Source organism: Hippocampus comes, unplaced genomic scaffold (assembly GCF_001891065.2).
Source record: "Hippocampus comes isolate QL1 unplaced genomic scaffold, H_comes_QL1_v1.1 scaffold162, whole genome shotgun sequence".
Lineage (NCBI taxonomy): Eukaryota > Metazoa > Chordata > Actinopteri > Syngnathiformes > Syngnathidae > Hippocampus > Hippocampus comes.
Genome location: NW_017806279.1, coordinates 49,928 through 62,112, shown reverse-complemented (window position 1 = coordinate 62,112; position 12,185 = coordinate 49,928).

The following is a 12,185-nucleotide window of genomic DNA, read 5'->3' as shown; positions in this document are numbered from 1 at the left end:
TGTGTGTGTTGGTGTGTGTGTGTGTGCGTGTGTGTGTGTGTGTCTGTGGTTTTCCAAGAGAGAAATAATTACCAAATGCACAAGTGAACCCAAATATACACTGGAAAATAGAGTGTTTTATTTTTTCAAGTGGTTACACACACAAAAAAACAACTGGAGCATTTTTTTAAGTTGACTGCACATCGACTTCAAAATAATTAGTCGCCCCCTTTTAGACGTACGGATAGACTGCACATGGAAGCGGGCTATGCTCTTCAGTATGGGAATAAATGTAAACATTCTTCACAGAGGATAAAGGATACATGCCATTGAATGCAGTTCTATGAACTGTTTGACTGTTTGTGTCAAATATGTGTTGCTGAAAGGGTTATAACACCGCAACATTGATGCTCTTCGTAAATCCGTCTATGACCTTTCCTATTTTGTGTTGACATCAGGTTAGCAGACTTAAAGGCAAAATTAGGAGGTTATTTTGAATAATAAGTAATTCTCTTTATGTTTAGCTTGGCAGTAAACTCGAACTCGGAGTGAACTGAGTTCACTGCCAAGATGCAGTGCTTTTATTTTGTAAGTTTTTAGCAGCAGCTCACTCATATCTCAAGGCACCACTGTCTTTTTTTTAAGTGTGTGTGTGTGTGTGTGTGTGTGTGTGTGTGTGTGTGTGTGTGTGTGTGTGTGTGTGTGTGTGTGTGTGTGTGTGTGTGGTTTTCTAAGAGAGAAATAATTACCAAATGCACATGAACCCAAATATACACTGGAAAATAGAGTGTTTTATTTTTTCAAGTGGTTACACACACAAAAAAACATCTGGAGCATTTTTTAAGTTGACTGCGCATCGACTTCAAAATAATTAGTAATACATATTTGAGTGTAACTGTAACAATAGTAAAAATAATGATGAGACAGGGTTGAAATAAAAGACTAAGCAGCTCCCGACACTAAATGTTACTCAGTCGTCACTATAATCACAACGCTTCCCCAAATTATGACTTTATGATGGTGAAGCAGGTCACTTGACTGACTTGGTGGATTTCTAAAAAGCCATCACATAGTGTCACCACAGTGAATGGACATATAAATGCTGCTGCGGCTGACGTTAGGCAGCCGCAGCAAGAGCCAGATGGCTTCTGTCAAAGCTTTTTCGGATGTATTCTGCCCCTGCCAAGAGAAGCCGAGCAGCTCCATCCCGCCTGCCAGTCACGGTGAAGCTCAGCCAGGTTGCGACCTCACTGGCGGGCTCCGGTGTGCAGACGAGGGGAGCGGCTCCGCCGACTTGGACTGACACGCGAAGACGGCTGATGAATGAGAGGAGAGAATGTGATCACGAGGGTATAGATTTAAGAGACATGCTTGGTGTCTCCCTAATGTCCTCTGGCAGCAAGCGAACGGGGGAGAGGAGAAAGATGTCGGCTCGCGGGTCACGCTAACAAGAGTTTTTCATCTCAAAATTCTCCACGGCGTTGCAGATGGAACAGTTGAAGATAGGTTCAAACCATTTCATTGCACTTGCTCGAGTTCAGCACTGCAAATGACAGAACTTTGTATTGTTTATTGGGATGTGTCAGTCACTAAAATGTACAAATGATTTCATGTTTGTGTTATTTTACACTTGATGGCTGGGCAAGCAGTACACATATACACATTCTCTTCAACTGCTGGACATGTGGAGAATTTTCACAGCTCTGGAATGTACTAATAATAAGTCGAAAAGACACGTGAAAGTTCTTGAGTTGACAACAAGTCAATTAAAATTTGTAAAACGTAAGCGTAGCCAACTTAAAATAATGAGACGGAGCCCTGCAAATTTTGTCTGCTCAAATTGCAGTTTGAAATCATATTCCCATGATAGCATTTTGTTAAAAATGAACATATTTTGTGGATGTCGTTGCTTGATGTAAAATAAATATTTTTCAATGACTGTTGTTTATGATTGTGTCGAGAGCAGGCGTGCCCAACCAGTCGGAATGGTCCAAATCGATCATGGGGGTGGGGCGGGGGGGGTGTAAGAAAAAAGAAGATGTGATTCCGTGTACGTGTTATTAATATTATATATTTTTGTGATAGTGTACACCGCAGCCTAAGCGCTATCCCTTTCACTTTCCCAAAAAAACATTTAAAAAAATAAAAAAACGACTCCCCTTTAACCTACAATGGCGCTTGACCAGCATCACCGGAAGTAGTTTGGCGTCATCACTCTGCAATTGCAGTTTACGGTCAGAGCTGCTGAAATATATCTTATGTTTATTATTATTACGGTATTCCCATTCAAAGTTTGTTTCATCTGCAATTGAATGAGAATCTGGAGTGACGGGAGAAGCATTTAAAAACGGTCCTCGTGAGCTACGACAGTGATGTTCGTGCCATTAACACGCTGCAAAAGTGCGTCCCATGTCGCCGAGTCAGGTCTCTACGAAGGTAGGCAGGAATTTCCTTTTCACAAACTCTTGAATTTTTTTTTTTAATTCATTTGAATAGAAAATGTTGCTTCGGGTGTGAAATATCTTATTTAAATGGCATGTTCTGAACGGAAAGAAATTAATTAGAAAGCTTCTAATTAATCAGACGTAATTTGAAATGGAGTTCCAGCACTCGCTTTTATCCCTAATAAAATATTAGTTAATCACAAAATCAATATGGAGTAAGTGAACATAACAGGACGCTGCAGAGAAAGCACTGCTTAAAACTAAGATTCAAGCAAAGTGGACATATGTGATCACATCATGTCTTTGTTTTGACTTGATGAAGCAGCATGAGGCTCACGGTTATACCTGAATGTTCCAAGTAGCTGCCAACAATTATTTTTGTCTGGGTTTTATCACAAGCTGGTTGAAAACAGATCTGGAAGACAGCAATGTCAATGTCTTGCCATAAAGACGTCTCTTGACATAAAGATGTCTCTTGGTGTTTGTTATAGTGACAAGTTACTGAAACACTGAATGAGAAGACATTTTAACCATTTTTTTTTCAGCTTAAGGGAACAGTTTTTGGGTCTACTCCTTGAAATAAAACAGTGTTTCTCGAGAACTCCAGGGCGATGTTACGGAATAAAATCACCAGGACACGACCAAGCCCCGGCGCTCCTCTTTTGTGTTCAGTCGCAGTCGGACTGGCTGCGTTGAAATTCGTCGCATGCGCGAAGCTGCGCAAATACTCTCCTAAAACCAACACGGCAGCATCAAGCCCACACACCATCACATTCAGTAGCTAGTTGGAGCACCTGAATTACTTTTTCTCCCCACCATCTGTGACCCGGTCTATCCACTGTCACCTAACTCTAAACGGCTCTGTTTTTTCCCCCTCCAAGAGAAATAGTCCTCAGAACAACGAATCAACCATTTACCAATACTTGTTATGCCATATATACGAAGCACACTTATTTTACCTTGTTGCTATACCAGCAGGAGCAACACGAAAGAACAGGGACAGTTTGTAGAACTGCACACAGCTGAAATGGGTTACAAAAAACCCATCAGTCAAATGCTTTGTGGAACTATTGGACTATTTTTCTCAAGTGGAAGACACAAAATGTTTGGAGTTCCATGCAAGTGGAGTGAAGATGAAATCTTGGCAGCACCTGCAAGGCTCCATTGCTCAAAAAGGCGCACATCGAGATTTGCCTGAAATTTGCCAGTGAACATCGAAATGACTCACAGAATGCTTTGAAGCGCGTGTTGTAGTCAGATGAAAGCAAAGCTGAGCTTCGGTGCAAAGAATCCCGCACATTGGCTAATTAGGCAACCTGTATTGCAGTCCTCTTTCTTATTTTTTTCCCGCATCTCTGACCCCAAATGTCAATCTTTTTTACCGTTCTCTTAACTGCCTCGATTTTTCACGGCAAGGGAAAAAGTCCTTCCCTGCAACGGTGCAAAGGGGTTATTCACACGTGCAGCAGAATTAGAAAGGAGCATGAAATAGAAAAAAAAAAGGTATATAATAGCGTCAGGAAGCACCAGGAACAAAATGTTCCCAATGCATCATTCTGCAGAAAAACGAAAAGCACAATTCTTGAAGTTATTCCATTTTTTAAATTTAATGTTTATCTATCCACTGTCACCTAACTCTAAACGGCTCTGTTTTTTCCCCCTCCAAGAGAAATAGTCCTCAGAACAACGAATCAACCATTTACCAATACTTGTTCTGCCATATATACGAAGCACACTTATTTTACCTTGTTGCTATACCAGCAGGAGCAACACGAAAGAACAGGGACAGTTTGTAGAACTGCACACAGCTGAAATGGGTTACAAAAAACCCATCAGTCAAATGCTTTGTGGAACTATTGGACTATTTTTCTCAAGTGGAAGACACAAAATGTTTGGAGTTCCATGCAAGTGGAGTGAAGATGAAATCTTGGCAGCACCTGCAAGGCTCCATTGCTCAAAAAGGCGCACATCGAGATTTGCCTTAAATTTGCCAGTGAACATCGAAATGACTCACAGAATGCTTTGAAGCGCGTGTTGTAGTCAGATGAAAGCAAAGCTGAGCTTCGGTGCAAAGAATCCCGCACATTGGCTAATTAGGCAACCTGTATTGCAGTCCTCTTTCTTATTTTTTTCCCGCATCTCTGACCCCAAATGTCAATCTTTTTTACCGTTCTCTTAACTGCCTCGATTTTTCACAGCAAGGGAAAAAGTCCCTCCCTGCAACAGTGCAAAGGGGTTATTCACACGTGCAGCAGAATTGGAAAGGAGCATGAAATAGAAAAAAAAAAAAAAGGTATATAATAGCATCAGAAAGCACCAGGAACAAAATGTTCCCAATGCATCACTCTGCAGAAAAACAAAAAGCACAATTCTTGAAGTTATTCCATTTTTATATTTAATGTTTGAAGTCCAAATAGTAGCTTTTAGGCCCATTTATGAAACTCAGAAGTACCTCTTTTTTTCTGATCGATTCAGCTCCTGCTAGTACACCAAAATAATAAAGTGCTTTTTAAATTGCTCTTGGTTTCTCTTTGTATGTTTGGAACACTTGCTGTTTTTGTTGCTGCCTGTCTTGGCCAGGTTTCTCTTGAAAAACAGGTTCTTAATCTCTGGGGGGGGGGGGCAACCACAGTCACCAATTTCCAATTGATATATTGGAAATTTGACTGATTTACCGCACATCAAGATAACATGCACCCTAACGTTCGAGGTCAAAGTGGAGACACAAACAGGAAGCAATTTCCCTTTTCATCCGTCTCTGCGAATTCGAACATCGACACGGGTCGTCCACCAAATGTCTCGGTCGTAAATGTAGTTCAATTGACGGAAAAATCCCGTTTCGGCAGCAAATCATATGAAAGGTGCGGTTTCTGGTGGTCGATTGAAAGAGTTGAGGAGCAGAGCGGTGAAGAGAACAGCTGAGACACGCAGGGAAAATAAAACGGGTCATCGTGGGAAGCCGCAAAAGGTGTTGAAAGGGAGACAGCTGGGAGAACGGATGAGGGGCACGGGGGTGGGGTGTGGGGGGGAGTGAGTGCAAAAAAAACAAGCCCCCTGGCAGAGATTCTGCAAAATGTACTCTTTTTACATTGCTCTTTTTTTTTTCCGGCCAACAAAATGCAATATCATGAATTATTTAAGCCCCTTTCAAATTCCCAGCTTCAAAACATGTGTCAACCCGGAGGAAACATGACACTTTTCATGTGCGCTCGTGAGGTGAGCTCTTTTGAAATTCCGACATCCGCGGTGGAAACGTAAACACATACATGACAACGATATACCAGACGGGAGCAAACTTCGATGTGGAGAAAGCAATGCGCCTTGTTCCTCGACGACTTGACTATATTACCCGTGCCAAGCATGTAATTGCGGAGATGACAAGTGTCATCAACTTGCAAAAACTGATTGTCAGTCAACTTTTTTGGGGGGAGGGCCTCATATTTGCATGTTCAATTCTCATTGTTCAGGTCCACTTGTATCGGGGCCAAGGGAGGCTGTAACTGAGAAGACCCGTCGTCTATTTTCCATATCGCTTATCCATGTTTAGTGTCGCAGGGAGCTGGAGCCTCTTTCAGCTGACTTGACCTTGGAAGTGCTCGCCAGTGAATCGCAGGAACAGGCGCATACACGGAAACAAGCAACCTTCCATGTCAACCATACCAAAGGTATTTACTTGCAGGGGAATCCATTTTTTTTTTCAATGACAAGAGAAATCCCTCAAATTAGTATTATATCAAATAAAGCAAGATGTACTTGTTGAAAAAAGTACCGTATTTTCCACATTAAAAGGCGCACCTAAAATTTTCTTAAAAGCTCACAGCCCGCCTTAAAATCCGATGCACCTTGTGTATGGCTATGACGGTCATATTTCGACCCCAAAATGGCTCCTTGCTCGAGACATGCTGACAACGCAGAGTTCAAACTTAAGGCGATCGGTTACGCAATTGAACACGGAAATAGAGCAGCGGCAAGAGAGTTCAACGTTAACGAGTCAATGTTCTAACTTGCTGTTGGTTAAGTGAACTGCGTTGCTGCTTTAGTAAATACGTTTTATTGACATCTGATCGTTCTGTTGGCGTTTCCTTGAGCGTAGCTCCATCTAGTGGATGCATTGTAGATTGTGTCTTATAATGCGGTGTACACAATGTATGAAAAAAATTGACAAAATAGGCCATTCATTGAAGGCACGCCTCATAATCCAGTGCGCCTTTTAGTGTGGAAAATATGCAAAGCCAGCGGCTTTGCGTTTTCGACGCTCAAGAAGCATCGTCTGTAATAATGGATGGATTGAAAAACAAGTCAGGGGGGTGACACGGGGGCATTTTCTTTCACGAGTCGATTCCAGCAAAAAAAATGTGCTTTGTTTGGCGCTCTAGCCTTTCATGATCATTTTGATCGACAGTGTCCTGCTCGTATTAATAGACCAAAATGCTTCTTATTACGCTGGTAGTTTACAGCGGTATGAAACGTACACCTGCGATTGGCTGGCAACCAGTTCAGAGTGTTTCCCCGCCTCCTGCCCGAAGACAGCTGGGATAGGCTCCAGCACGCCCCCGCGACCCTCGTGAGGATATACGGATTCAAAAATAGATGGATGGATGAACGTTTCATCACGTTCACATAAATAATCTCACCAAAATAGCAGACCCAGCGCTCTGTATGATAATCTGTCGGTAAATTGCAAACATCGTTTATATTTCCGATCCACCTCTTGTGATTTGCATGCAGAGAACCACGCGTTCGGCGGTCATGTTTAAACGGCGGCGGTGAACATTTTTCATGAAAAATACACTGACGTGTATCTTGTGAGGAACGCGCTTGACTTCAAGGAAAACAGAAAACCCTCTAAAAGGATACGTTTGATTCTTCCGGGGTTGTGTTCGGAGTACGGCAGAACCTATCAGATCTATCTGATTTACAACTCCGCGGCAAAGATCCCGCCAGCTTCAATCTCGGATTCAATCTGTTGCTGCGCATGAATTTGTACAATTTATTCGAGACACAGCTCTGCCTGTCGGCACTGTGCGAGTACGACGGGAAACTCCAATATGCCTTTAACGGTTTCTATCATGTGGAAAAACACACCGAGACCCAGCGCGTTACACAAACATTTTATTTTTATCTTAATAGCCTCACATTCTTGTAAAATATAACGCAAATACTATTAATTGGAACACCCAGAATTCAGTTTTTCCTGGAATCCTTTTTTTTTTTTTTTTTTACTGGAACTGATGAATAAATTTAATGTGTGAGTCATGTATGACACATTTCACCAGGAACATCATTCATATTCAAACATGCACATGAATAGGAGGAGTAGAAGCGAGTTCAAACGGAATCAGGAGTTTATTCACGGATGGGTGGATGGAATCGATTGATCGATGGCTAGACGGATGAGTCAACCGTCTTGACCGATACCGAATCGGCCACATAGAATGAACAATTTTGGGTAAATTGCCTGCGCTTGCCAGAAATTCCAGCGGCCCTGTTCATGTTTTGTTGTCGCCTCGTTCACAGTCCCCTTGACCACTTTTATTCTTTCTTCCATCCACCCGCCATCTTCACTTGGGTGATCAGGAGCCTCTATTCCAGCTGATCTTATGCAAGAGGTAAGGTACACCCAGGACTAGTCGCCAGCCCTTCACAGGGCATGTGTACACTTATGATGAATCTTCACTAAACCTAATTGGCATCTCCTCTCCCCCAACCAAAAAAAAAAAAAGTGAAGTTTCGTAATTGCCTTTGCATGACACACGTCAGTACTATATTTGACGCACGAGCTAAGTCGTGACAAGTGATGATACTTACGTGTATTTGACATCGTAATCACATCTGTTTGGCTGCTCTCTGCAAAACGGGGAGAAAAAAAAAGATGATGGTGGACAAAAGGTCCCCCAAGGATGAATCATCTGCAAAGAACATTACATGCTGTATTAGCTATTTCTGATTCCTACATCGGCATTCATATAAGAGGATTTCTGAAGACTGTTCACCTTTGATAAACGGGTTGGATCAAAAATGCGACGATGGAAGTGTTTCGAATTCCAAGTGGTGCTCTTATGACAGCCACGAGAATCCTACTGAGCAAGTTACTAGTAGTTGGGTGCGTAAAAGATCATGTTTGAGACATTGTGCCTTCCCTCAAAGACAGTTCATAGCGTGGCCTCCACCGGTAATGTTTGAACAGTAAGAAATCCGCTTTTCTCTGAGAGAGAGTTGTCAACGGAGAGCCATTGAAAACCCATCTGACTAAAACCGATTTAACTGGTATTTGTTGACGTCGAAACAGTGCTTGTTGGGATCCTTAGCGTGGCTTTGCAGGGCAGAAGTCACACAGCAGGTGCTGCAGGGAGGACTTACCATTCGAATATCTTGGGCGGTTGGTTTACCTTTAGGTCTCTCCGTAAGAATCTCAGCAGGGGACGAGACTCAGGGAGGAGGCGGACCTGGTTGATATCTCCACTAACTGCGATGGAACGTTCCCGGAACCTCAGCAGGACATGAGTCGGCACGGTGATCGAAATTGTCCCTCGGTGTGATTGTGAGCACGGATGGTTGTTCGTCTGCGTGTGCCCTGCGATTGGCTGGCAACCGGTTCAGGGCGTCGCCCGCCTACTGGCAGCTGGGATAGGCTCCAGCGGAGTTGATGACGCTATTTGACTGTATGTGTTCTTCTCAAACAAGACTTCTTCAGGAAATAAAATAAAGGAAGATGCTTACTTGCAATCTCCACCGTGAGGGATATGCGGCAAATGAGCTGTGAAGTGTGTCTGCTTTGGAAACAGCGGGGAAATGCTGTGAAGTTTGTTTACTTCCGCTCGGATGGTTCCATTAATGGTAATTTAATAGAGGATTCAAAGGGGGGGAATTGAATATTTTTAAATCTCAAAGCAGAGCGCATCCATCTGATGTACGTTCCTATGAATTAGTAATCGCAGATAAAAAGAAAAAAAAAATCTTTCAAAGGGAACCGACTCTATTGTGCTCTGGTTTTTCTCTTCAAATCATCTTTTCAATTAAAAATGTGGCTTATAAAACACGGGTTAACATTCAATACGTACAACTAAGGATGTGTTTTTCCCTATGGCAGTTTTTTTTTTTCAATTCGCAAAGTATTTCTGATTTCTTTTCCATCCATAATGCAAATGTTGCCTGTTTGATTCCCGTAGGAAGGAGAATGAATCAGTTGTAGGGCGGTGGCATAAAGTCCAGTTCTGAAGTTGGGGCTTTGAATCTGGGCTCCTGCCTTCCAGTGTAGAGTTTGCACATTCCAAGAGCTGAGCTGAGGCACGCTGAGCAAAATTTGAATCGCAGTTGCACGATGTAGCGCAATTTCAAAGCCGTCAAAATGCATATCAGAAGCTTTCACACAGGCAACAAATCCATTTCTGGGCCAACCACGCACCGCCAAGTGATAAAAAATACAGTATATGCCGTGTCCATTTTTTTGGACAACAACACTCAACCATATTCATAATTTCATATCTACCCGTGGATGAAATAGTGAATCTTGTGGTAAAAATAGACGTGAGTGGCCTACATGCCGTGCTGTTTACATTGGGACCGAGTGCCGCCTTTTCATTATCGCCCCATTTTTTCACCTTGCTCCACACCCATTTCCTTTCTGTGGCAGCTTGCGTCTTTCATGACTGACATTCCATATTCTTATGGATTAAAAAAGTGATACGTTACAACACATTGTATTTTGGGGTTTCAGAACGCAATACAGCCTCGCGCAGTTCACATTGCAAGGAGTCCATCCATCCATTTTGGGGATCTGCTTATCCTCACACGGGTCGCGGCGTGTGTTGGATCCTCTCCCAGGTGTCTTTTGCCAGTAGGTGGGGGACACCCTGAACTGGTTGCCAGCCAATAGATAAACAGCCATTCACACTCACATTCACACCTAGGGACAATTTGGAGTGTTCCATTAACCTGCCACGCATGTTTTTGGAATGTGGGAGGAAACCGGAATACCCGGAGAAAACCCACGCAGGCACGGGGAGAACATGCAAACTCCACACAGGCAGGCCGGAGCTGGAATCGTACTCTGCACCTCTGCACTGTGAGTCCGACGCGTTAACCAGTCCACCACCGGGCCGCCTTGCAATGAGTTTAGTGCTAAAGTTCACATGCTATCTTAAGGCACCTTTTCATTGCGCTGTCGCTTCCCTTTGTGAACGATGCCTCGTTTGCAACGAACGTCCATTTGTGGGATGTACAGCGCAACACAGGATATAAAAGCTGATGTTTTCAGTGGCATCCAGAAACACTGCTTGTTTTTTACTGTATACACAAGGAGTTAGAATTGAGAGCGAGACGGTCGACCGATCCAAACAGTACATTCATTCATGATGCACGACTTGGCAGCAACCCCTGCGGTGCACCAATTTGTTTTCTGTCATGGCCACATCGCAACTGGACTGCAGAAGTAGCCTCACATATACAAGGATGTATAAAAACAATATTCTGCTGACCAAAGGTAGCATCTCAACGAGTTCGTTTTCATTTATTTATACATTCGGACATTGTTTGTGACTGTGGGATGTGGACTTGAGGCTGAAAGTTCAAAGATGACATCTCGGAAGATTGTTAACGTGCCTCGGGCGAAATTTGAGGGGATCACTTCCGATGAAGGATTCTCACTGAGACCAAAGAGGATCAGGTTTGTCCTCCAATCAGATTGCCCTGCAATCGGAGAGCTCATGTTGTTCAGCTCGGTAAAAGGGAGAAGAAATGAAGAGTTCCAACACAAACACATTTTTATTTTACATGCAATGTCACCAACGCAACGCCTACAACATGCAGCCTTGAGATGTACCATTTTTGAGGTTTTCATGATCCAAATACAATTAATTATGCTGGCTAATTTAATGGGGAATGCTAATCTCCCTGCGTGGAACTCCGTTACATCAAGCATGGAGAATCCAATAGGAATCAAAATGCAGCGAGATATTGTGCTGTCAGAGTAACGTCCGCGCCCTGAGTTGAAAACAGACAAGCAAAAAACAAAAAAAAGCTGTCAACCAAATCAGCAGGGTTGTACTTGCAAGCTAGCGAACTCTTTACTGCTTCTTTCCGCATTCCAAACACATCCTGGGTCGGTGAACCGAACGCTCCAAATCGTGCACGGCGACCAGTACAAAGCGTAGCCCACTTCTCTCCCGAACGTCACTAGGGAATCGGCTCCAGCTCAACCGCGACCCAAATGGGGACAGCCGCTCGAGAACAAAGTTCATATCGCTAAAACTTGAATTGAAAAAAAACAAAAACAATATACTCTCAAAAATTGCACTGCATCATTATAGGCTTTGACTAATTACAAAGCCTCATATACATTGGATTCAATCAAGTCCCTAATCATTTCCTAACCAAAAGGCCGACGTGTCGGAAAAATGCATAACATTAAAAAAAATAAAAATTAAACATCTCCTATATTGGTTTGTGCTGCTGTATAGCACTCACTATAAAGAGTGCACTTTATTGTCTGGAATTAAGCAAATTGCATTTTGACTAAGCAGTGTTACGAGGAGTACTTAACCAGGATTCGTATTATCCATAAACTGTAGCTTCTGATGTGTGTACTCGTTAGATGCTATTTACGTCAAGGGTGACTCACCGTTGTCCCATTTTAATTAAAAAAATAATGCGTGATGATATCATTGAAATGAATTGCAAACATTTCGAACGTGTCTCTCGTTTTGAGGTGAATGTGTGTGTGTGTGTGTGTGTGTGTGTGTGTGTGTGGGGGGGGGGGGGGTG